Source organism: Denticeps clupeoides, unplaced genomic scaffold (genome assembly GCF_900700375.1).
Source record: "Denticeps clupeoides unplaced genomic scaffold, fDenClu1.1, whole genome shotgun sequence".
Classification (NCBI taxonomy): domain Eukaryota; kingdom Metazoa; phylum Chordata; class Actinopteri; order Clupeiformes; family Denticipitidae; genus Denticeps; species Denticeps clupeoides.
In genome coordinates, this window is record NW_021630026.1 from 1 (window position 1) to 16991 (window position 16991).

General features: G+C 40.7%; 47 non-coding genes and 7 pseudogenes across 47 annotated transcripts; all 54 read left to right on the forward strand.

Annotated features, from left to right (window-relative positions):
• The first annotated feature begins 717 nt into the window (after positions 1 to 717).
• On the forward strand, positions 718 to 836 carry LOC114780740 (5S ribosomal RNA). Its single transcript, XR_003747321.1, has one exon. It is a non-coding gene; the product is annotated as a 5S ribosomal RNA (ribosomal RNA).
• A 144-nt stretch (positions 837 to 980) lies between these two features.
• Positions 981 to 1099, forward strand: LOC114780797 (5S ribosomal RNA). Its single transcript, XR_003747353.1, has one exon. It is a non-coding gene; the product is annotated as a 5S ribosomal RNA (ribosomal RNA).
• A 144-nt stretch (positions 1100 to 1243) lies between these two features.
• Positions 1244 to 1362, forward strand: LOC114780808 (5S ribosomal RNA). The gene has a single exon (XR_003747364.1). It is a non-coding gene; the product is annotated as a 5S ribosomal RNA (ribosomal RNA).
• A 144-nt stretch (positions 1363 to 1506) lies between these two features.
• LOC114780747 (5S ribosomal RNA) lies at positions 1507 to 1624 on the forward strand. The gene has a single exon (XR_003747328.1). It is a non-coding gene; the product is annotated as a 5S ribosomal RNA (ribosomal RNA).
• A 143-nt stretch (positions 1625 to 1767) lies between these two features.
• Positions 1768 to 1887, forward strand: LOC114780763 (5S ribosomal RNA). The gene has a single exon (XR_003747343.1). It is a non-coding gene; the product is annotated as a 5S ribosomal RNA (ribosomal RNA).
• A 144-nt stretch (positions 1888 to 2031) lies between these two features.
• Positions 2032 to 2150, forward strand: LOC114780819 (5S ribosomal RNA). The gene has a single exon (XR_003747375.1). It is a non-coding gene; the product is annotated as a 5S ribosomal RNA (ribosomal RNA).
• Positions 2151 to 2294: 144 nt separating this feature from the next.
• LOC114780830 (5S ribosomal RNA) lies at positions 2295 to 2413 on the forward strand. Its single transcript, XR_003747386.1, has one exon. It is a non-coding gene; the product is annotated as a 5S ribosomal RNA (ribosomal RNA).
• A 144-nt stretch (positions 2414 to 2557) lies between these two features.
• Positions 2558 to 2676, forward strand: LOC114780746 (5S ribosomal RNA). The gene has a single exon (XR_003747327.1). It is a non-coding gene; the product is annotated as a 5S ribosomal RNA (ribosomal RNA).
• Positions 2677 to 2819: 143 nt separating this feature from the next.
• Positions 2820 to 2938, forward strand: LOC114780758 (5S ribosomal RNA). Its single transcript, XR_003747338.1, has one exon. It is a non-coding gene; the product is annotated as a 5S ribosomal RNA (ribosomal RNA).
• A 143-nt stretch (positions 2939 to 3081) lies between these two features.
• Positions 3082 to 3200, forward strand: LOC114780833 (5S ribosomal RNA). The gene has a single exon (XR_003747389.1). It is a non-coding gene; the product is annotated as a 5S ribosomal RNA (ribosomal RNA).
• A 143-nt stretch (positions 3201 to 3343) lies between these two features.
• LOC114780770 (5S ribosomal RNA) lies at positions 3344 to 3462 on the forward strand. Its single transcript, XR_003747345.1, has one exon. It is a non-coding gene; the product is annotated as a 5S ribosomal RNA (ribosomal RNA).
• A 144-nt stretch (positions 3463 to 3606) lies between these two features.
• Positions 3607 to 3725, forward strand: LOC114780825 (5S ribosomal RNA). Its single transcript, XR_003747381.1, has one exon. It is a non-coding gene; the product is annotated as a 5S ribosomal RNA (ribosomal RNA).
• Positions 3726 to 3869: 144 nt separating this feature from the next.
• On the forward strand, positions 3870 to 3988 carry LOC114780824 (5S ribosomal RNA). The gene has a single exon (XR_003747380.1). It is a non-coding gene; the product is annotated as a 5S ribosomal RNA (ribosomal RNA).
• A 144-nt stretch (positions 3989 to 4132) lies between these two features.
• On the forward strand, positions 4133 to 4251 carry LOC114780782 (5S ribosomal RNA). The gene has a single exon (XR_003747346.1). It is a non-coding gene; the product is annotated as a 5S ribosomal RNA (ribosomal RNA).
• A 144-nt stretch (positions 4252 to 4395) lies between these two features.
• Positions 4396 to 4515, forward strand: LOC114780766 (uncharacterized; annotated as a pseudogene).
• Positions 4516 to 4659: 144 nt separating this feature from the next.
• LOC114780790 (5S ribosomal RNA) lies at positions 4660 to 4778 on the forward strand. Its single transcript, XR_003747347.1, has one exon. It is a non-coding gene; the product is annotated as a 5S ribosomal RNA (ribosomal RNA).
• A 144-nt stretch (positions 4779 to 4922) lies between these two features.
• LOC114780791 (5S ribosomal RNA) lies at positions 4923 to 5041 on the forward strand. The gene has a single exon (XR_003747348.1). It is a non-coding gene; the product is annotated as a 5S ribosomal RNA (ribosomal RNA).
• A 144-nt stretch (positions 5042 to 5185) lies between these two features.
• On the forward strand, positions 5186 to 5304 carry LOC114780751 (5S ribosomal RNA). The gene has a single exon (XR_003747331.1). It is a non-coding gene; the product is annotated as a 5S ribosomal RNA (ribosomal RNA).
• A 144-nt stretch (positions 5305 to 5448) lies between these two features.
• On the forward strand, positions 5449 to 5567 carry LOC114780793 (5S ribosomal RNA). The gene has a single exon (XR_003747349.1). It is a non-coding gene; the product is annotated as a 5S ribosomal RNA (ribosomal RNA).
• A 144-nt stretch (positions 5568 to 5711) lies between these two features.
• LOC114780773 (uncharacterized) lies at positions 5712 to 5831 on the forward strand (annotated as a pseudogene).
• A 144-nt stretch (positions 5832 to 5975) lies between these two features.
• On the forward strand, positions 5976 to 6094 carry LOC114780794 (5S ribosomal RNA). Its single transcript, XR_003747350.1, has one exon. It is a non-coding gene; the product is annotated as a 5S ribosomal RNA (ribosomal RNA).
• A 145-nt stretch (positions 6095 to 6239) lies between these two features.
• Positions 6240 to 6358, forward strand: LOC114780795 (5S ribosomal RNA). The gene has a single exon (XR_003747351.1). It is a non-coding gene; the product is annotated as a 5S ribosomal RNA (ribosomal RNA).
• Positions 6359 to 6502: 144 nt separating this feature from the next.
• On the forward strand, positions 6503 to 6621 carry LOC114780756 (5S ribosomal RNA). Its single transcript, XR_003747336.1, has one exon. It is a non-coding gene; the product is annotated as a 5S ribosomal RNA (ribosomal RNA).
• A 144-nt stretch (positions 6622 to 6765) lies between these two features.
• Positions 6766 to 6884, forward strand: LOC114780796 (5S ribosomal RNA). Its single transcript, XR_003747352.1, has one exon. It is a non-coding gene; the product is annotated as a 5S ribosomal RNA (ribosomal RNA).
• A 144-nt stretch (positions 6885 to 7028) lies between these two features.
• Positions 7029 to 7148, forward strand: LOC114780774 (uncharacterized; annotated as a pseudogene).
• Positions 7149 to 7292: 144 nt separating this feature from the next.
• Positions 7293 to 7411, forward strand: LOC114780798 (5S ribosomal RNA). Its single transcript, XR_003747354.1, has one exon. It is a non-coding gene; the product is annotated as a 5S ribosomal RNA (ribosomal RNA).
• Positions 7412 to 7554: 143 nt separating this feature from the next.
• LOC114780788 (uncharacterized) lies at positions 7555 to 7673 on the forward strand (annotated as a pseudogene).
• Positions 7674 to 7817: 144 nt separating this feature from the next.
• On the forward strand, positions 7818 to 7936 carry LOC114780757 (5S ribosomal RNA). Its single transcript, XR_003747337.1, has one exon. It is a non-coding gene; the product is annotated as a 5S ribosomal RNA (ribosomal RNA).
• A 144-nt stretch (positions 7937 to 8080) lies between these two features.
• LOC114780744 (5S ribosomal RNA) lies at positions 8081 to 8199 on the forward strand. The gene has a single exon (XR_003747325.1). It is a non-coding gene; the product is annotated as a 5S ribosomal RNA (ribosomal RNA).
• A 144-nt stretch (positions 8200 to 8343) lies between these two features.
• LOC114780759 (5S ribosomal RNA) lies at positions 8344 to 8462 on the forward strand. Its single transcript, XR_003747339.1, has one exon. It is a non-coding gene; the product is annotated as a 5S ribosomal RNA (ribosomal RNA).
• Positions 8463 to 8606: 144 nt separating this feature from the next.
• LOC114780799 (5S ribosomal RNA) lies at positions 8607 to 8725 on the forward strand. Its single transcript, XR_003747355.1, has one exon. It is a non-coding gene; the product is annotated as a 5S ribosomal RNA (ribosomal RNA).
• Positions 8726 to 8869: 144 nt separating this feature from the next.
• On the forward strand, positions 8870 to 8988 carry LOC114780760 (5S ribosomal RNA). The gene has a single exon (XR_003747340.1). It is a non-coding gene; the product is annotated as a 5S ribosomal RNA (ribosomal RNA).
• A 144-nt stretch (positions 8989 to 9132) lies between these two features.
• Positions 9133 to 9251, forward strand: LOC114780834 (5S ribosomal RNA). Its single transcript, XR_003747390.1, has one exon. It is a non-coding gene; the product is annotated as a 5S ribosomal RNA (ribosomal RNA).
• Positions 9252 to 9396: 145 nt separating this feature from the next.
• LOC114780800 (5S ribosomal RNA) lies at positions 9397 to 9515 on the forward strand. The gene has a single exon (XR_003747356.1). It is a non-coding gene; the product is annotated as a 5S ribosomal RNA (ribosomal RNA).
• Positions 9516 to 9659: 144 nt separating this feature from the next.
• On the forward strand, positions 9660 to 9778 carry LOC114780752 (5S ribosomal RNA). Its single transcript, XR_003747332.1, has one exon. It is a non-coding gene; the product is annotated as a 5S ribosomal RNA (ribosomal RNA).
• A 144-nt stretch (positions 9779 to 9922) lies between these two features.
• LOC114780761 (5S ribosomal RNA) lies at positions 9923 to 10041 on the forward strand. The gene has a single exon (XR_003747341.1). It is a non-coding gene; the product is annotated as a 5S ribosomal RNA (ribosomal RNA).
• Positions 10042 to 10186: 145 nt separating this feature from the next.
• Positions 10187 to 10306, forward strand: LOC114780831 (5S ribosomal RNA). Its single transcript, XR_003747387.1, has one exon. It is a non-coding gene; the product is annotated as a 5S ribosomal RNA (ribosomal RNA).
• Positions 10307 to 10450: 144 nt separating this feature from the next.
• LOC114780801 (5S ribosomal RNA) lies at positions 10451 to 10569 on the forward strand. The gene has a single exon (XR_003747357.1). It is a non-coding gene; the product is annotated as a 5S ribosomal RNA (ribosomal RNA).
• A 143-nt stretch (positions 10570 to 10712) lies between these two features.
• LOC114780741 (5S ribosomal RNA) lies at positions 10713 to 10831 on the forward strand. Its single transcript, XR_003747322.1, has one exon. It is a non-coding gene; the product is annotated as a 5S ribosomal RNA (ribosomal RNA).
• Positions 10832 to 12536: 1705 nt separating this feature from the next.
• Positions 12537 to 12655, forward strand: LOC114780762 (5S ribosomal RNA). The gene has a single exon (XR_003747342.1). It is a non-coding gene; the product is annotated as a 5S ribosomal RNA (ribosomal RNA).
• A 680-nt stretch (positions 12656 to 13335) lies between these two features.
• On the forward strand, positions 13336 to 13455 carry LOC114780767 (uncharacterized; annotated as a pseudogene).
• Positions 13456 to 13598: 143 nt separating this feature from the next.
• On the forward strand, positions 13599 to 13717 carry LOC114780802 (5S ribosomal RNA). Its single transcript, XR_003747358.1, has one exon. It is a non-coding gene; the product is annotated as a 5S ribosomal RNA (ribosomal RNA).
• A 143-nt stretch (positions 13718 to 13860) lies between these two features.
• On the forward strand, positions 13861 to 13979 carry LOC114780803 (5S ribosomal RNA). Its single transcript, XR_003747359.1, has one exon. It is a non-coding gene; the product is annotated as a 5S ribosomal RNA (ribosomal RNA).
• Positions 13980 to 14123: 144 nt separating this feature from the next.
• LOC114780804 (5S ribosomal RNA) lies at positions 14124 to 14242 on the forward strand. Its single transcript, XR_003747360.1, has one exon. It is a non-coding gene; the product is annotated as a 5S ribosomal RNA (ribosomal RNA).
• Positions 14243 to 14385: 143 nt separating this feature from the next.
• On the forward strand, positions 14386 to 14505 carry LOC114780772 (uncharacterized; annotated as a pseudogene).
• Positions 14506 to 14649: 144 nt separating this feature from the next.
• On the forward strand, positions 14650 to 14768 carry LOC114780805 (5S ribosomal RNA). The gene has a single exon (XR_003747361.1). It is a non-coding gene; the product is annotated as a 5S ribosomal RNA (ribosomal RNA).
• A 145-nt stretch (positions 14769 to 14913) lies between these two features.
• LOC114780778 (uncharacterized) lies at positions 14914 to 15034 on the forward strand (annotated as a pseudogene).
• A 144-nt stretch (positions 15035 to 15178) lies between these two features.
• Positions 15179 to 15298, forward strand: LOC114780832 (5S ribosomal RNA). The gene has a single exon (XR_003747388.1). It is a non-coding gene; the product is annotated as a 5S ribosomal RNA (ribosomal RNA).
• Positions 15299 to 15442: 144 nt separating this feature from the next.
• On the forward strand, positions 15443 to 15561 carry LOC114780806 (5S ribosomal RNA). Its single transcript, XR_003747362.1, has one exon. It is a non-coding gene; the product is annotated as a 5S ribosomal RNA (ribosomal RNA).
• Positions 15562 to 15705: 144 nt separating this feature from the next.
• Positions 15706 to 15824, forward strand: LOC114780807 (5S ribosomal RNA). The gene has a single exon (XR_003747363.1). It is a non-coding gene; the product is annotated as a 5S ribosomal RNA (ribosomal RNA).
• A 144-nt stretch (positions 15825 to 15968) lies between these two features.
• Positions 15969 to 16087, forward strand: LOC114780809 (5S ribosomal RNA). Its single transcript, XR_003747365.1, has one exon. It is a non-coding gene; the product is annotated as a 5S ribosomal RNA (ribosomal RNA).
• Positions 16088 to 16231: 144 nt separating this feature from the next.
• LOC114780810 (5S ribosomal RNA) lies at positions 16232 to 16350 on the forward strand. Its single transcript, XR_003747366.1, has one exon. It is a non-coding gene; the product is annotated as a 5S ribosomal RNA (ribosomal RNA).
• Positions 16351 to 16494: 144 nt separating this feature from the next.
• Positions 16495 to 16613, forward strand: LOC114780811 (5S ribosomal RNA). Its single transcript, XR_003747367.1, has one exon. It is a non-coding gene; the product is annotated as a 5S ribosomal RNA (ribosomal RNA).
• Positions 16614 to 16757: 144 nt separating this feature from the next.
• On the forward strand, positions 16758 to 16875 carry LOC114780742 (5S ribosomal RNA). Its single transcript, XR_003747323.1, has one exon. It is a non-coding gene; the product is annotated as a 5S ribosomal RNA (ribosomal RNA).
• Positions 16876 to 16991: the final 116 nt, after the last annotated feature.

Sequence of the window (16991 nt, forward strand, 5' to 3'; positions counted from 1 at the left end):
TTGGATGGGAGACCTCCTGGCAATACCAGGTGCTGTAAGCTTTAAATGTTGAAAAACTATTTTAAAAATGAAGTTTTTTTGCATCGCTTTATAGTTTTTTTCTGAAGTAAGTTAGAGGTATTTTCACTCTGTGATATGTTTTCAACCCTAGGTCTTTTAAAGTCCAAGATTTTCAAGCAGAGATTGCTTACAGCCATACCAGCCCAAGACGCCCTGGTCTAGTCTGATCTCGGAAGCTAAGAAGGCTTCTGGGCCGGGTTAGTACTGGATGGGAGACCCTCCTGGGAATACCAGGTGTTGTAAGCTTTAACTGTTGAAAACTTTTTAAAATGAAGTTTTTTTGCATCGCTTGTTAGTGTTTTTCTAAAGTAAGGTAAGAGGGATTTTCACTCTGTGATATGTTTTCAAGCCTAGTCTGTTTAAAGTCCAAGATTTTTCAAGCAGAGATTGCTTCGGCCAATACCATCCCAAGAACGCCCGGTCTCGTCTGATCTCGAGGAAGCTAAAGAAGGCTTGGGCCTGGTTAGTACTTGGATGGGAGACCTCCTGGGAATACCAGGTGCTGTAAGCTTTAACTGTTGAAAAACTTTTTAAAAATGAAGTTTTTTTGCATCGCTTTAGTTAGTTTTTTTCTAAAGTAAGTTAAGAGGTATTTTCACTCTGTGATATGTTTTCAAGCCTAGGTTGTTTAAAGTCCAAGATTTTCAAGCAGAGATTGCTTACGGCCATACCAGCCCAAGAACGCCCGGTCTCGTCTGATCTCGGAAGCTAAGAAGGCTTGGGCCTGGTTAGTACTTGGATGGGAGACCTCCTGGGAATACCAGGTGCTGTAAGCTTTAACTGTTGAAAAACTTTTTAAAATGAAGTTTTTTTGCATCGCTTTGTTAGTTTTTTTCTAAAGTAAGTTAAGAGGTATTTTCACTCTGTGATATGTTTTCAAGCCTAGGTTGTTTAAAGTCCAAGATTTTCAAGCAGAGATTGCTTACGGCCATACCAGCCCAAGAACGCCCGGTCTCGTCTGATCTCGGAAGCTAAGAAGGCTTGGGCCTGGTTAGTACTTGGATGGGAGACCTCCTGGGAATACCAGGTGCTGTAAGCTTTAACTGTTGAAAAACTTTTTAAAATGAAGTTTTTTTGCATCGCTTTGTTAGTTTTTTTCTAAAGTAAGTTAAGAGGTATTTTCACTCTGTGATATGTTTTCAAGCCTAGGTTGTTTAAAGTCCAAGATTTTCAAGCAGAGATTGCTTACGGCCATACCAGCCCAAGAACGCCCGGTCTCGTCTGATCTCGGAAGCTAAGAAGGCTTGGGCCTGGTTAGTACTTGGATGGGAGACCTCCTGGGAATACCAGGTGCTGTAAGCTTTAACTGTTGAAAAACTTTTTAAAATGAAGTTTTTTTGCATCGCTTTGTTAGTTTTTTTTTAATGTAAGTTAAGAGGTATTTTCACTCTGTGATATGTTTTCAAGCCTAGGTCTTTTAAAGTCCAAGATTTTCAAGCAGAGATTGCTTACGGCCATACCAGCCCAAGAACGCCGGTCTCGTCTGATCTCGGAAGCTAAGAAGGCTTGGGCCTGGTTAGTACTTGGATGGGAGACCTCCTGGGAATACCAGGTGCTGTAAGCTTTAACTGTTGAAAAACTTTTTAAAATGAAGTTTTTTTGCATCGCTTTATTAGTTTTTTCTAAAGTAAGTTAAGAGGTATTTTCACTCTGTGATATGTTTTCAAGCCTAGGTTGTTTAAAGTCCAAGATTTTCAAGCAGAGATTGCTTACAGGCCATACCAGCCCAAGAACGCCCGGTCTAGTCTGATCTCGGAAGCTAAGAAGGCTTGGGCCTGGTTAGTACTTGGATGGGAGACCTCCTGGGAATACCAGGTGCTGTAAGCTTTAACTGTTGAAAAACTTTTTAAAATGAAGTTTTTTTGCATCGCTTTGTTAGTGTTTTTCTAAAGTAAGTTAAGAGGTATTTTCACTCTGTGATATGTTTTCAAGCCTAGGTTGTTTAAAGTCCAAGATTTTCAAGCAGAGATTGCTTACGGCCATACCAGCCCAAGAACGCCCGGTCTCGTCTGATCTCGGAAGCTAAGAAGGCTTGGGCCTGGTTAGTACTTGGATGGGAGACCTCCTGGGAATACCAGGTGCTGTAAGCTTTAACTGTTGAAAAACTTTTTAAAATGAAGTTTTTTTGCATCGCTTTGTTAGTTTTTTTCTAAAGTAAGTTAAGAGGTATTTTCACTCTGTGATATGTTTTCAAGCCTAGGTTGTTTAAAGTCCAAGATTTTCAAGCAGAGATTGCTTACGGCCATACCAGCCCAAGAACGCCCGGTCTCGTCTGATCTCGGAAGCTAAGAAGGCTTGGGCCTGGTTAGTACTTGGATGGGAGACCTCCTGGGAATACCAGGTGCTGTAAGCTTTAACTGTTGAAAAACTTTTTAAAATGAAGTTTTTTTGCATCGCTTTGTTAGTTTTTTTCTAAAGTAAGTTAAGAGGTATTTTCACTCTGTGATATGTTTTCAAGCCTAGGTTGTTTAAAGTCCAAGATTTTCAAGCAGAGATTGCTTACGGCCATACCAGCCCAAGAACGCCCGGTCTCGTCTGATCTCGGAAGCTAAGAAGGCTTGGGCCTGGTTAGTACTTGGATGGGAGACCTCCTGGGAATACCAGGTGCTGTAAGCTTTAACTGTTGAAAAACTTTTTAAAATGAAGTTTTTTTGCATCGCTTTGTTAGTTTTTTTCTAAGTAAGTTAAGAGGTATTTTCACTCTGTGATATGTTTTCAAGCCTAGGTTGTTTAAAGTCCAAGATTTTCAAGCAGAGATTGCTTACGGCCATACCAGCCCAAGAACGCCCGGTCTCGTCTGATCTCGGAAGCTAAGAAGGCTTGGGCCTGGTTAGTACTTGGATGGGAGACCTCCTGGGAATACCAGGTGCTGTAAGCTTTAACTGTTGAAAAACTTTTTAAAATGAAGTTTTTTTGCATCGCTTTGTTAGTTTTTTCTAAAGTAAGTTAAGAGGTATTTTCACTCTGTGATATGTTTTCAAGCCTAGGTTGTTTAAAGTCCAAGATTTTCAAGCAGAGATTGCTTACGGCCATACCAGCCCAAGAACGCCCGGTCTAGTCTGATCTCGGAAGCTAAGAAGGCTTGGGCCTGGTTAGTACTTGGATGGGAGACCTCCTGGGAATACCAGGTGCTGTAAGCTTTAACTGTTGAAAAACTTTTTAAAATGAAGTTTTTTTGCATCGCTTTGTTAGTTTTTTCTAAAGTAAGTTAAGAGGTATTTTCACTCTGTGATATGTTTTCAAGCCTAGGTTGTTTAAAGTCCAAGATTTTCAAGCAGAGATTGCTTACGGCCATACCAGCCCAAGAACGCCCGGTCTCGTCTGATCTCGGAAGCTAAGAAGGCTTGGGCCTGGTTAGTACTTGGATGGGAGACCTCCTGGGAATACCAGGTGCTGTAAGCTTTAACTGTTGAAAAACTTTTTAAAATGAAGTTTTTTTGCATCGCTTTGTTAGTTTTTTTCTGAAGTAAGTTAAGAGGTATTTTCACTCTGTGATATGTTTTCAAGCCTAGGTTGTTTAAAGTCCAAGATTTTCAAGCAGAGATTGCTTACAGCCATACCAGCCCAAGAACGCCTGGTCTCGTCTGATCTCGGAAGCTAAGAAGGCTTGGGCCTGGTTAGTACTTGGATGGGAGACCTCCTGGGAATACCAGGTGCTGTAAGCTTTAACTGTTGAAAAACTTTTTAAAATGAAGTTTTTTTGCATCGCTTTGTTAGTTTTTTTCTAAAGTAAGTTAAGAGGTATTTTCACTCTGTGATATGTTTTCAAGCCTAGGTTGTTTAAAGTCCAAGATTTTCAAGCAGAGATTGCTTACGGCCATACCAGCCCAAGAACGCCTGGTCTCGTCTGATCTCGGAAGCTAAGAAGGCTTGGGCCTGGTTAGTACTTGGATGGGAGACCTCCTGGGAATACCAGGTGCTGTAAGCTTTAACTGTTGAAAAACTTTTTAAAATGAAGTTTTTTTGCATCGCTTTGTTAGTTTTTTTCTAAAGTAAGTTAAGAGGTATTTTCACTCTGTGATATGTTTTCAAGCCTAGGTTGTTTAAAGTCCAAGATTTTCAAGCAGAGATTGCTTACGGCCATACCAGCCCAAGAACGCCCGGTCTCGTCTGATCTCGGAAGCTAAGAAGGCTTGGGCCTGGTTAGTACTTGGATGGGAGACCTCCTGGGAATACCAGGTGCTGTAAGCTTTAACTGTTGAAAAACTTTTTAAAATGAAGTTTTTTTGCATCGCTTTGTTAGTTTTTTTCTAAAGTAAGTTAAGAGGTATTTTCACTCTGTGATATGTTTTCAAGCCTAGGTTGTTTAAAGTCCAAGATTTTCAAGCAGAGATTGCTTACGGCCATACCAGCCCAAGAACGCCCTGGTCTAGTCTGATCTCGGAAGCTAAGAAGGCTTGGGCCTGGTTAGTACTTGGATGGGAGACCTCCTGGGAATACCAGGTGCTGTAAGCTTTAACTGTTGAAAAACTTTTTAAAATGAAGTTTTTTTGCATCGCTTTGTTAGTTTTTTTCTAAAGTAAGTTAAGAGGTATTTTCACTCTGTGATATGTTTTCAAGCCTAGGTTGTTTAAAGTCCAAGATTTTCAAGCAGAGATTGCTTACGGCCATACCAGCCCAAGAACGCCCGGTCTCGTCTGATCTCGGAAGCTAAGAAGGCTTGGGCCTGGTTAGTACTTGGATGGGAGACCTCCTGGGAATACCAGGTGCTGTAAGCTTTAACTGTTGAAAAACTTTTTAAAATGAAGTTTTTTTGCATCGCTTTGTTAGTTTTTTTCTAAAGTAAGTTAAGAGGTATTTTCACTCTGTGATATGTTTTCAAGCCTAGGTTGTTTAAAGTCCAAGATTTTCAAGCAGAGATTGCTTACGGCCATACCAGCCCAAGAACGCCCGGTCTCGTCTGATCTCGGAAGCTAAGAAGGCTTGGGCCTGGTTAGTACTTGGATGGGAGACCTCCTGGGAATACCAGGTGCTGTAAGCTTTAACTGTTGAAAAACTTTTTAAAATGAAGTTTTTTTGCATCGCTTTATTAGTTTTTTTCTGAAGTAAGTTAAGAGGTATTTTCACTCTGTGATATGTTTTCAAGCCTAGGTCTTTTAAAGTCCAAGATTTTCAAGCAGAGATTGCTTACAGCCATACCAGCCCAAGAACGCCTGGTCTAGTCTGATCTCGGAAGCTAAGAAGGCTTGGGCCTGGTTAGTACTTGGATGGGAGACCTCCTGGGAATACCAGGTGCTGTAAGCTTTAACTGTTGAAAAACTTTTTAAAATGAAGTTTTTTTGCATCGCTTTGTTAGTGTTTTTCTAAAGTAAGTTAAGAGGTATTTTCACTCTGTGATATGTTTTCAAGCCTAGGTTGTTTAAAGTCCAAGATTTTCAAGCAGAGATTGCTTACGGCCATACCAGCCCAAGAACGCCCGGTCTCGTCTGATCTCGGAAGCTAAGAAGGCTTGGGCCTGGTTAGTACTTGGATGGGAGACCTCCTGGGAATACCAGGTGCTGTAAGCTTTAACTGTTGAAAAACTTTTTAAAATGAAGTTTTTTTGCATCGCTTTATTAGTTTTTTTCTGAAGTAAGTTAAGAGGTATTTTCACTCTGTGATATGTTTTCAAGCCTAGGTCTTTTAAAGTCCAAGATTTTCAAGCAGAGATTGCTTACAGCCATACCAGCCCAAGAACGCCTGGTCTAGTCTGATCTCGGAAGCTAAGAAGGCTTGGGCCTGGTTAGTACTTGGATGGGAGACCTCCTGGGAATACCAGGTGCTTGTAAGCTTTAACTGTTGAAAAACTTTTTAAAATGAAGTTTTTTTGCATCGCTTTGTTAGTTTTTTTCTAAAGTAAGTTAAGAGGTATTTTCACTCTGTGATATGTTTTCAAGCCTAGGTTGTTTAAAGTCCAAGATTTTCAAGCAGAGATTGCTTACGGCCATACCAGCCCAAGAACGCCCGGTCTCGTCTGATCTCGGAAGCTAAGAAGGCTTGGGCCTGGTTAGTACTTGGATGGGAGACCTCCTGGGAATACCAGGTGCTGTAAGCTTTAACTGTTGAAAAACTTTTTAAAATGAAGTTTTTTTGCATCGCTTTGTTAGTTTTTTTCTGAAAGTAAGTTAAGAGGTATTTTCACTCTGTGATATGTTTTCAAGCCTAGGTTGTTTAAAGTCCAAGATTTTCAAGCAGAGATTGCTTACGGCCATACCAGCCCAAGAACGCCCGGTCTCGTCTGATCTCGGAAGCTAAGAAGGCTTGGGCCTGGTTAGTACTTGGATGGGAGACCTCCTGGGAATACCAGGTGCTGTAAGCTTTAACTGTTGAAAAACTTTTTAAAATGAAGTTTTTTTGCATCGCTTTATTAGTTTTTTTCTGAAGTAAGTTAAGAGGTATTTTCACTCTGTGATATGTTTTCAAGCCTAGGTCTTTTAAAGTCCAAGATTTTCAAGCAGAGATTGCTTACAGCCATACCAGCCCAAGAACGCCTGGTCTAGTCTGATCTCGGAAGCTAAGAAGGCTTGGGCCTGGTTAGTACTTGGATGGGAGACCTCCTGGGAATACCAGGTGTTGTAAGCTTTAACTGTTGAAAAACTTTTTAAAATGAAGTTTTTTTGCATCGCTTTGTTAGTGTTTTTCTAAAGTAAGTTAAGAGGTATTTTCACTCTGTGATATGTTTTCAAGCCTAGGTTGTTTAAAGTCCAAGATTTTCAAGCAGAGATTGCTTACGGCCATACCAGCCCAAGAACGCCCGGTCTCGTCTGATCTCGGAAGCTAAGAAGGCTTGGGCCTGGTTAGTACTTGGATGGGAGACCTCCTGGGAATACCAGGTGCTGTAAGCTTTAACTGTTGAAAAACTTTTTAAAATGAAGTTTTTTTGCATCGCTTTATTAGTTTTTTTCTGAAGTAAGTTAAGAGGTATTTTCACTCTGTGATATGTTTTCAACCCTAGGTCTTTTAAAGTCCAAGATTTTCAAGCAGAGATTGCTTACAGCCATACCAGCCCAAGAACGCCTGGTCTAGTCTGATCTCGGAAGCTAAGAAGGCTTGGGCCTGGTTAGTACTTGGATGGGAGACCTCCTGGGAATACCAGGTGCTTGTAAGCTTTAACTGTTGAAAAACTTTTTAAAATGAAGTTTTTTTGCATCGCTTTGTTAGTGTTTTTCTAAAGTAAGTTAAGAGGTATTTTCACTCTGTGATATGTTTTCAAGCCTAGGTTGTTTAAAGTCCAAGATTTTCAAGCAGAGATTGCTTACGGCCATACCAGCCCAAGAACGCCCGGTCTCGTCTGATCTCGGAAGCTAAGAAGGCTTGGGCCTGGTTAGTACTTGGATGGGAGACCTCCTGGGAATACCAGGTGCTGTAAGCTTTAACTGTTGAAAAACTTTTTAAATGAAGTTTTTTTGCATCGCTTTGTTAGTTTTTTTCTAAAGTAAGTTAAGAGGTACTTTCACTCTGTGATATGTTTTCAAGCCTAGGTTGTTTAAAGTCCAAGATTTTCAAGCAGAGATTGCTTACGGCCATACCAGCCCAAGAACGCCCGGTCTTGTCTGATCTCGGAAGCTAAGAATGCTTGGGCCTAGTTAGTACTTGGATGGGAGACCTCCTAGGAATACCAGGTCCTGTAAACTTTAACTGTTGAAAAACTTTTTAAAATGAAGTTTTTTTGCATCGCTTTATTAGTTTTTTTCTGAAGTAAGTTAAGAGGTATTTTCACTCTGTGATATGTTTTCAAGCCTAGGTCTTTTAAAGTCCAAGATTTTCAAGCAGAGATTGCTTACAGCCATACCAGCCCAAGAACGCCTGGTCTAGTCTGATCTCGGAAGCTAAGAAGGCTTGGGCCTGGTTAGTACTTGGATGGGAGACCTCCTGGGAATACCAGGTGTTGTAAGCTTTAACTGTTGAAAAACTTTTTAAAATGAAGTTTTTTTGCATCGCTTTTTTAGTGTTTTTCTAAAGTAAGTTAAGAGGTATTTTCACTCTGTGATATGTTTTCAAGCCTAGGTTGTTTAAAGTCCAAGATTTTCAAGCAGAGATTGCTTACGGCCATACCAGCCCAAGAACGCCCGGTCTCGTCTGATCTCGGAAGCTAAGAAGGCTTGGGCCTGGTTAGTACTTGGATGGGAGACCTCCTGGCAATACCAGGTGCTGTAAGCTTTAACTGTTGAAAAACTTTTTAAAATGAAGTTTTTTTGCATCGCTTTATTAGTTTTTTTCTGAAGTAAGTTAAGAGGTATTTTCACTCTGTGATATGTTTTCAACCCTAGGTCTTTTAAAGTCCAAGATTTTCAAGCAGAGATTGCTTACAGCCATACCAGCCCAAGAACGCCTGGTCTAGTCTGATCTCGGAAGCTAAGAAGGCTTGGGCCTGGTTAGTACTTGGATGGGAGACCTCCTGGGAATACCAGGTGTTGTAAGCTTTAACTGTTGAAAAACTTTTTAAAATGAAGTTTTTTTGCATCGCTTTGTTAGTGTTTTTCTAAAGTAAGTTAAGAGGTATTTTCACTCTGTGATATGTTTTCAAGCCTAGGTTGTTTAAAGTCCAAGATTTTCAAGCAGAGATTGCTTACGGCCATACCAGCCCAAGAACGCCCGGTCTCGTCTGATCTCGGAAGCTAAGAAGGCTTGGGCCTGGTTAGTACTTGGATGGGAGACCTCCTGGGAATACCAGGTGCTGTAAGCTTTAACTGTTGAAAAACTTTTTAAAATGAAGTTTTTTTGCATCGCTTTATTAGTTTTTTTCTGAAGTAAGTTAAGAGGTATTTTCACTCTGTGATATGTTTTCAAGCCTAGGTTGTTTAAAGTCCAAGATTTTCAAGCAGAGATTGCTTACAGCCATACCAGCCCAAGAACGCCTGGTCTAGTCTGATCTCGGAAGCTAAGAAGGCTTGGGCCTGGTTAGTACTTGGATGGGAGACCTCCTGGGAATACCAGGTGTTGTAAGCTTTAACTGTTGAAAAACTTTTTAAAATGAAGTTTTTTTGCATCGCTTTGTTAGTGTTTTTCTAAAGTAAGTTAAGAGGTATTTTCACTCTGTGATATGTTTTCAAGCCTAGGTTGTTTAAAGTCCAAGATTTTCAAGCAGAGATTGCTTACGGCCATACCAGCCCAAGAACGCCCGGTCTAGTCTGATCTCGGAAGCTAAGAAGGCTTGGGCCTGGTTAGTACTTGGATGGGAGACCTCCTGGGAATACCAGGTGCTGTAAGCTTTAACTGTTGAAAAACTTTTTAAAATGAAGTTTTTTTGCATCGCTTTGTTAGTATTTTTCTAAAGTAAGTTAAGAGGTATTTTCACTCTGTGATATGTTTTCAAGCCTCAGGTTGTTTAAAGTCCAAGATTTTCAAGCAGAGATTGCTTACGGCCATACCAGCCCAAGAACGCCCGGTCTCGTCTGATCTCGGAAGCTAAGAAGGCTTGGGCCTGGTTAGTACTTGGATGGGAGACCTCCTGGGAATACCAGGTGCTGTAAGCTTTAACTGTTGAAAAACTTTTTAAAATGAAGTTTTTTTGCATCGCTTTATTAGTTTTTTTCTGAAGTAAGTTAATAGGTATTTTCACTCTGTGATATGTTTTCAAGCCTAGGTCTTTTAAAGTCCAAGATTTTCAAGCAGAGATTGCTTACAGCCATACCAGCCCAAGAACGCCTGGTCTAGTCTGATCTCGGAAGCTAAGAAGGCTTGGGCCTGGTTAGTACTTGGATGGGAGACCTCCTGGGAATACCAGGTGCTGTAAGCTTTAACTGTTGAAAAACTTTTTAAAATGAAGTTTTTTTGCATCGCTTTATTAGTTTTATTCTGAAGTAAGTTAAGAGGTATTTTCACTCTGTGATATGTTTTCAAGCCTAGGTCTTTTAAAGTCCAAGATTTTCAAGCAGAGATTGCTTACAGCCATACCAGCCCAAGAACGCCTGGTCTAGTCTGATCTCGGAAGCTAAGAAGGCTTGGGCCTGGTTAGTACTTGGATGGGAGACCTCCTGGGAATACCAGGTGTTGTAAGCTTTAACTGTTGAAAAACTTTTTAAAATGAAGTTTTTTTGCATCGCTTTGTTAGTGTTTTTCTAAAGTAAGTTAAGAAGGTATTTTCACTCTGTGATATGTTTTCAAGCCTAGGTTGTTTAAAGTCCAAGATTTTCAAGCAGAGATTGCTTACGGCCATACCAGCCCAAGAACGCCCGGTCTCAGTCTGATCTCGGAAGCTAAGAAGGCTTGGGCCTGGTTAGTACTTGGATGGGAGACCTCCTGGGAATACCAGGTGCTGTAAGCTTTAACTGTTGAAAAACTTTTTAAAATGAAGTTTTTTTGCATCGCTTTTTTAGTTTTTTTGTAAAGTAAGTTAAGAGGTATTTTCACTCTGTGATATGTTTTCAAGCCTAGGTTGTTTAAAGTCCAAGATTTTCAAGCAGAGATTGCTTACGGCCATACCAGCCCAAGAACGCCCGGTCTCGTCTGATCTCGGAAGCTAAGAAGGCTTGGGCCTGGTTAGTACTTGGATGGGAGACCTCCTGGGAATACCAGGTGCTGTAAGCTTTAACTGTTGAAAAACTTTTTAAAATGTAGTTTTTTGCATCGCTTTGTTAGTTTTTTTCTAAAGTAAGTTAAGAGGTATTTTTACTTTGTGATATGTTTTCAAGCCTAGGTTGTTTAAAGTCCAAGATTTTCAAGCAGAGATTGCTTACGGCCATACCAGGCCAAGAACGCCCGGTCTCGTCTGATCTCGGAAGCTAAGAAGGCTTGGGCCTGGTTAGTACTTGGATGGGAGACCTCCTGGGAATACCAGGTGTTGTAAGCTTTAACTGTTGAAAAACTTTTTAACCCATCTGTTATGTTGCGGGTCAAATTGACCCATTTTAAATTTCAAATATCTAAAAAAAATAGTTAAAAGTATTTTTTCAGTATGAAACTACTTGTGCTTGGCTTAATAACAGTAATCAACATATAAAATAAAAAGGGTTCATTTCACATATGTACAACCCCCCCCTACATGTTACTATTACACAGATACTGTTCGGGTCAATTTGACCCGGCAGTCAAAGTGGAGGTTAAAGTGACCTCATCTGTAAGTGCAAGAATGCAGGTGTTATGACTTTTGACAGGAACCTTTTCTGTTCCCGTGGGCAAACTCCGCCCACACTCAATAGAGTTTGCCCACGGGAACAGAAAAAGTTCCCGTAGGCAAACTCCACGCACACTGAGTGGGCACTTAGTAGGGGAAGTGCCAAACATATAAAGATTCTCTGCAAGGGGGTCCTACAACATTACACTCTGCAGCTACATATGATCTAGTCTCTGTCAGAGCTTTAGAAAATGAGCAGCATACATAAAAATATGACAGCACAGGAGGCTCTGGAACTAATCTTTGATCACGACGGTGAAATAGAGGAGGATGTGTCTGAAGATGAAGACCATCTTGAGGTCAATTCTGAGTCTGATGATTCTGATTATGAGCCAAATGAGGAAGCTTCTATTCATATTCCTCCTAGCAAGGAATTTACATCAAAAAATGGTGAAATACAGTGGTCTTCATCCCCAAATATGCGTCAGGCAAAACTGTCTGCAGAAAACATAATAAAGACAGTGCCAGGGCCCACTAGGATGGCAGTGACTCGTGTAACAGACATCAAGTCAGCTTTTGAGCTTGTCATGACCAACTCAATACAGAAAATCATTCTTGAAATGACAAATTTAGAAGGCAGGCGTGTTTTGGGGGAGAAGTGCATACATGCATATTTGGGAGTCCTCATCCTGGCTGGGGTCTACAAATCAAAGGATGAATCAACAGCCAGTCTGTGGGATGCAGAGATAGGCAGGGCTATATTTCGTGCCACAATGTCTCTGGAGACTTTTCACATTTTCTCCAAAGTAATCCGATTCGATAATCGAGAGACAAGGACTGTCAGAGGGGAGAGAGACAAGCTGGCAGCTGTTAGGACAGTGTGGGACAAGTGGGTAGAGCAACTTCCTCTACTCTATAACCCAGGCCCTAATGTCACAGTGGATGAAAGGCTAGTGGCATTCAGAGGTCGCTGCCCTTTTAGGCAATATATGCCTTCCAAACCAGCCAAATATGGCATAAAAATCTGGGCAGCATGTGATGCAAACACCAGCTATGCATTAAACATGCATAAAAATAAAATTTTTAAAATCATCAATGTCATGTAAAACTATTTTGTTTATATGTAGGTATTTCCAACATACATTTAAAAAAATTAAAAATGCAGTTTTTATGAAAAACAAGTGAATTATCCTCATTGAACCATGATATTGATTGAAATGGTTAGTAATGGAGTTAATAATGAAATATAAATTATGTTTATTGGGATTTTTTGGTTTCTGACACTTTTGGATAAGTAAACATGTCCCGGGTCAAACTGACCCAGGAACATTATTGGTGTTCCTAAGAAACGAACATAACAGGAGGGTTAAGAGGTATTTTCACTCTGTGATATGTTTTCAAGCTTAGGTTGTTTAAAGTCCAAGATTTTCAAGCAGAGATTGCTGACGGCCATACCAGCCCAAGAACGCCCGGTCTCGTCTGATCTCGGAAGCTAAGAAGGCTTGGGCCTGGTTAGAACTTGGATGGGAGACCTCCTGGGAATACCAGGTGCTGTAAGCTTTAACTGTTGAAAAACTTTTAAAATGAATTTTTTTTGCATCGCTTTTTTAGTTTTTTTCTAAAGTAAGTTAAGAGGTATTTTCACTCTGTGATATGTTTTCAAGCCTAGGTTGTTTAAAGTCCAAGATTTTCAAGCAGAGATTGCTTACCCAATGCAAACCTTCTTCAGCCTGCTGCCATCAGGGAGGAGACTGCGGAGTCTCCAGGCCAGGACCAGCAGACTGAAGGACAGCTTCACCCATCAGGCGGTCAGGAAACTCAACTCCCTCCCGGCTCTGCCCCCACTCCCCTCACTCCCCTCTTCTGCTCCACAAACTTTCTGAACTCTAAATCACACAAACTGACCATGCACCAGTCACTCTGTGCAGCTCTGGTCTGCCATCTACCTCACTTTCACTTCGTCACTTTAAACTTAAACTCTGTTGCACTATTGGTTTTTGCACTCTCCTGATGTTGCACTCTCCACCATGTGCCCTTATTTGTACATGGTGTTTTTAAAATTGTATATTGTGCCTTTCTTTTTAAATTGTATTTATACTCTGTATTCGTTACTGTTACTGTTTTTGTATTTAATGTTATTTTTATGGGTCAGAGAGTAACGTAATTTCAATTCTCTGCATGTCCTGTACATGTGGCAGAATTGACAATAAAGTTGACTTGACTTGACTTGACTTGACTTGACTTACGGCCATACCAGCCCAAGAACGCCCGGTCTCGTCTGATCTCGGAAGCTAAGAAGGCTTGGGCCTGGTTAGTACTTGGATGGGAGACCTCCATGGGAATACCAGGTGTTGTAAGCTTTAACTGTTGAAAAACTTTTTAAAATGAAGTTTTTTGCATCGCTTTATTAGTTTTTTTCTAAAGTAAGTTAAGAGGTATTTTCACTCTGTGATATGTTTTCAAGCCTAGGTTGTTTAAAGTCCAAGATTTTCAAGCAGAGATTGCTTACGGCCATACCAGCCCAAGAACGCCCGGTCTCGTCTGATCTCGGAAGCTAAGAAGGCTTGGGCCTGGTTAGTACTTGGATGGGAGACCTCCTGGGAATACCAGGTGCTGTAAGCTTTAACTGTTGAAAAACTTTTTAAAATGAAGTTTTTTTGCATCGCTTTGTTAGTTTTTTCTAAAGTAAGTTAAGAGGTATTTTCACTCTGTGATATGTTTTCAAGCCTAGGTTGTTTAAAGTCCAAGATTTTCAAGCAGAGATTGCTTACGGCCATACCAGCCCAAGAACGCCCGGTCTCGTCTGATCTCGGAAGCTAAGAAGGCTTGGGCCTGGTTAGTACTTGGATGGGAGACCTCCTGGGAATACCAGGTGCTGTAAGCTTTAACTGTTGAAAAACTTTTTAAAATGAAGTTTTTTTGCATCGCTTTGTTAGTTTTTTTCTAAAGTAAGTTAAGAGGTATTTTCACTCTGTGATATGTTTTCAAGCCTAGGTTGTTTAAAGTCCAAGATTTTCAAGCAGAGATTGCTTACGGCCATACCAGCCCAAGAACGCCCGGTCTCGTCTGATCTCGGAAGCTAAGAAGGCTTGGGCCTGGTTAGTACTTGGATGGGAGACCTCCTGGGAATACCAGGTGCTGTAAGCTTTAACTGTTGAAAAACTTTTTAAAATGAAGTTTTTTTGCATCGCTTTGTTAGTTTTTTTCTAAGTAAGTTAAGAGGTATTTTCACTCTGTGATATGTTTTCAAGCCTAGGTTGTTTAAAGTCCAAGATTTTCAAGCAGAGATTGCTTACAGGCCATACCAGCCCAAGAACGCCTGGTCTAGTCTGATCTCGGAAGCTAAGAAGGCTTGGGCCTGGTTAGTACTTGGATGGGAGACCTCCTGGGAATACCAGGTGTTGTAAGCTTTAACTGTTGAAAAACTTTTTAAAATGAAGTTTTTTTGCATCGCTTTGTTAGTGTTTTTCTAAAGTAAGTTAAGAGGTATTTTCACTCTGTGATATGTTTTCAAGCCTAGGTTGTTTAAAGTCCAAGATTTTCAAGCAGAGATTGCTTACGGCCATACCAGCCCAAGAACGCCCGGTCTCGTCTGATCTCGGAAGCTAAGAAGGCTTGGGCCTGGTTAGTACTTGGATGGGAGACCTCCTGGGAATACCAGGTGCTGTAAGCTTTAACTGTTGAAAAACTTTTTAAAATGAAGTTTTTTTGCATCGCTTTATTAGTTTTTTTCTGAAGTAAGTTAAGAGGTATTTTCACTCTGTGATATGTTTTCAAGCCTAGGTCTTTTTAAAGTCCAAGATTTTCAAGCAGAGATTGCTTACAGGCCATACCAGCCCAAGAACGCCCTGGTCTAGTCTGATCTCGGAAGCTAAGAAGGCTTGGGCCTGGTTAGTACTTGGATGGGAGACCTCCTGGGAATACCAGGTGCTGTAAGCTTTAACTGTTGAAAAACTTTTTAAAATGAAGTTTTTTTGCATCGCTTTGTTAGTTTTTTTCTAAAGTAAGTTAAGAGGTATTTTCACTCTGTGATATGTTTTCAAGCCTAGGTTGTTTAAAGTCCAAGATTTTCAAGCAGAGATTGCTTACGGCCATACCAGCCCAAGAACGCCCGGTCTCAGTCTGATCTCGGAAGCTAAGAAGGCTTGGGCCTGGTTAGTACTTGGATGGGAGACCTCCTGGGAATACCAGGTGCTGTAAGCTTTAACTGTTGAAAAACTTTTTAAAATGAAGTTTTTTTGCATCGCTTTGTTAGTTTTTTTCTAAAGTAAGTTAAGAGGTATTTTCACTCTGTGATATGTTTTCAAGCCTAGGTTGTTTAAAGTCCAAGATTTTCAAGCAGAGATTGCTTACGGCCATACCAGCCCAAGAACGCCCGGTCTCGTCTGATCTCGGAAGCTAAGAAGGCTTGGGCCTGGTTAGTACTTGGATGGGAGACCTCCTGGGAATACCAGGTGCTGTAAGCTTTAACTGTTGAAAAACTTTTTAAAATGAAGTTTTTTTGCATCGCTTTGTTAGTTTTTTTCTAAAGTAAGTTAAGAGGTATTTTCACTCTGTGATATGTTTTCAAGCCTAGGTTGTTTAAAGTCCAAGATTTTCAAGCAGAGATTGCTTACGGCCATACCAGCCCAAGAACGCCCGGTCTCGTCTGATCTCGGAAGCTAAGAAGGCTTGGGCCTGGTTAGTACTTGGATGGGAGACCTCCTGGGAATACCAGGTGCTGTAAGCTTTAACTGTTGAAAAACTTTTTAAAATGAAGTTTTTTTGCATCGCTTTGTTAGTTTTTTTCTAAAGTAAGTTAAGAGGTATTTTCACTCTGTGATATGTTTTCAAGCCTAGGTTGTTTAAAGTCCAAGATTTTCAAGCAGAGATTGCTTACGGCCATACCAGCCCAAGAACGCCCGGTCTCGTCTGATCTCGGAAGCTAAGAAGGCTTGGGCCTGGTTAGTACTTGGATGGGAGACCTCCTGGGAATACCAGGTGCTGTAAGCTTTAACTGTTGAAAAACTTTTTAAAATGAAGTTTTTTTGCATCGCTTTGTTAGTTTTTTTCTAAAGTAAGTTAAGAGGTATTTTCACTCTGTGATATGTTTTCAAGCCTAGGTTGTTTAAAGTCCAAGATTTTCAAGCAGAGATTGCTTACGGCCATACCAGCCCAAGAACGCCCGGTCTCGTCTGATCTCGGAAGCTAAGAAGGCTTGGGCCTGGTTAGTACTTGGATGGGAGACCTCCTGGGAATACCAGGTGCTGTAAGCTTTAACTGTTGAAAAACTTTTTAAAATGAAGTTTTTTTGCATCGCTTTGTTAGTTTTTTTCTAAAGTAAGTTAAGAGGTATTTTCACTCTGTGATATGTTTTCAAGCCTAGGTTGTTTAAAGTCCAAGATTTTCAAGCAGAGATTGCTTACGGCCATACCAGCCCAAGAACGCCCGGTCTCGTCTGATCTCGGAAGCTAAGAAGGCTTGGGCCTGGTTAGTACTTGGATGGGAGACCTCCTGGGAATACCAGGTGCTGTAAGCTTTAACTGTTGAAAAACTTTTTAAAATGAAGTTTTTTTGCATCGCTTTGTTAGTTTTTTTCTAAAGTAAGTTAAGAGGTATTTTCACTCTGTGATATGTTTTCAAGCCTAGGTTGTTTAAAGTCCAAGATTTTCAAGCAGAGATTGCTTACGGCCATACCAGCCCAAGAACGCCCGGTCTCGTCTGATCTCGGAAGCTAAGAAGGCTTGGGCCTGGTTAGTACTTGATGGGAGACCTCCTGGGAATACCAGGTGCTGTAAGCTTTAACTGTTGAAAAACTTTTTAAAATGAAGTTTTTTTGCATCGCTTTGTTAGTTTTTTTCTAAAGTAAGTTAAGAGGTATTTTCACTCTGTGATATGTTTTCAAGCCTAGGTTGTT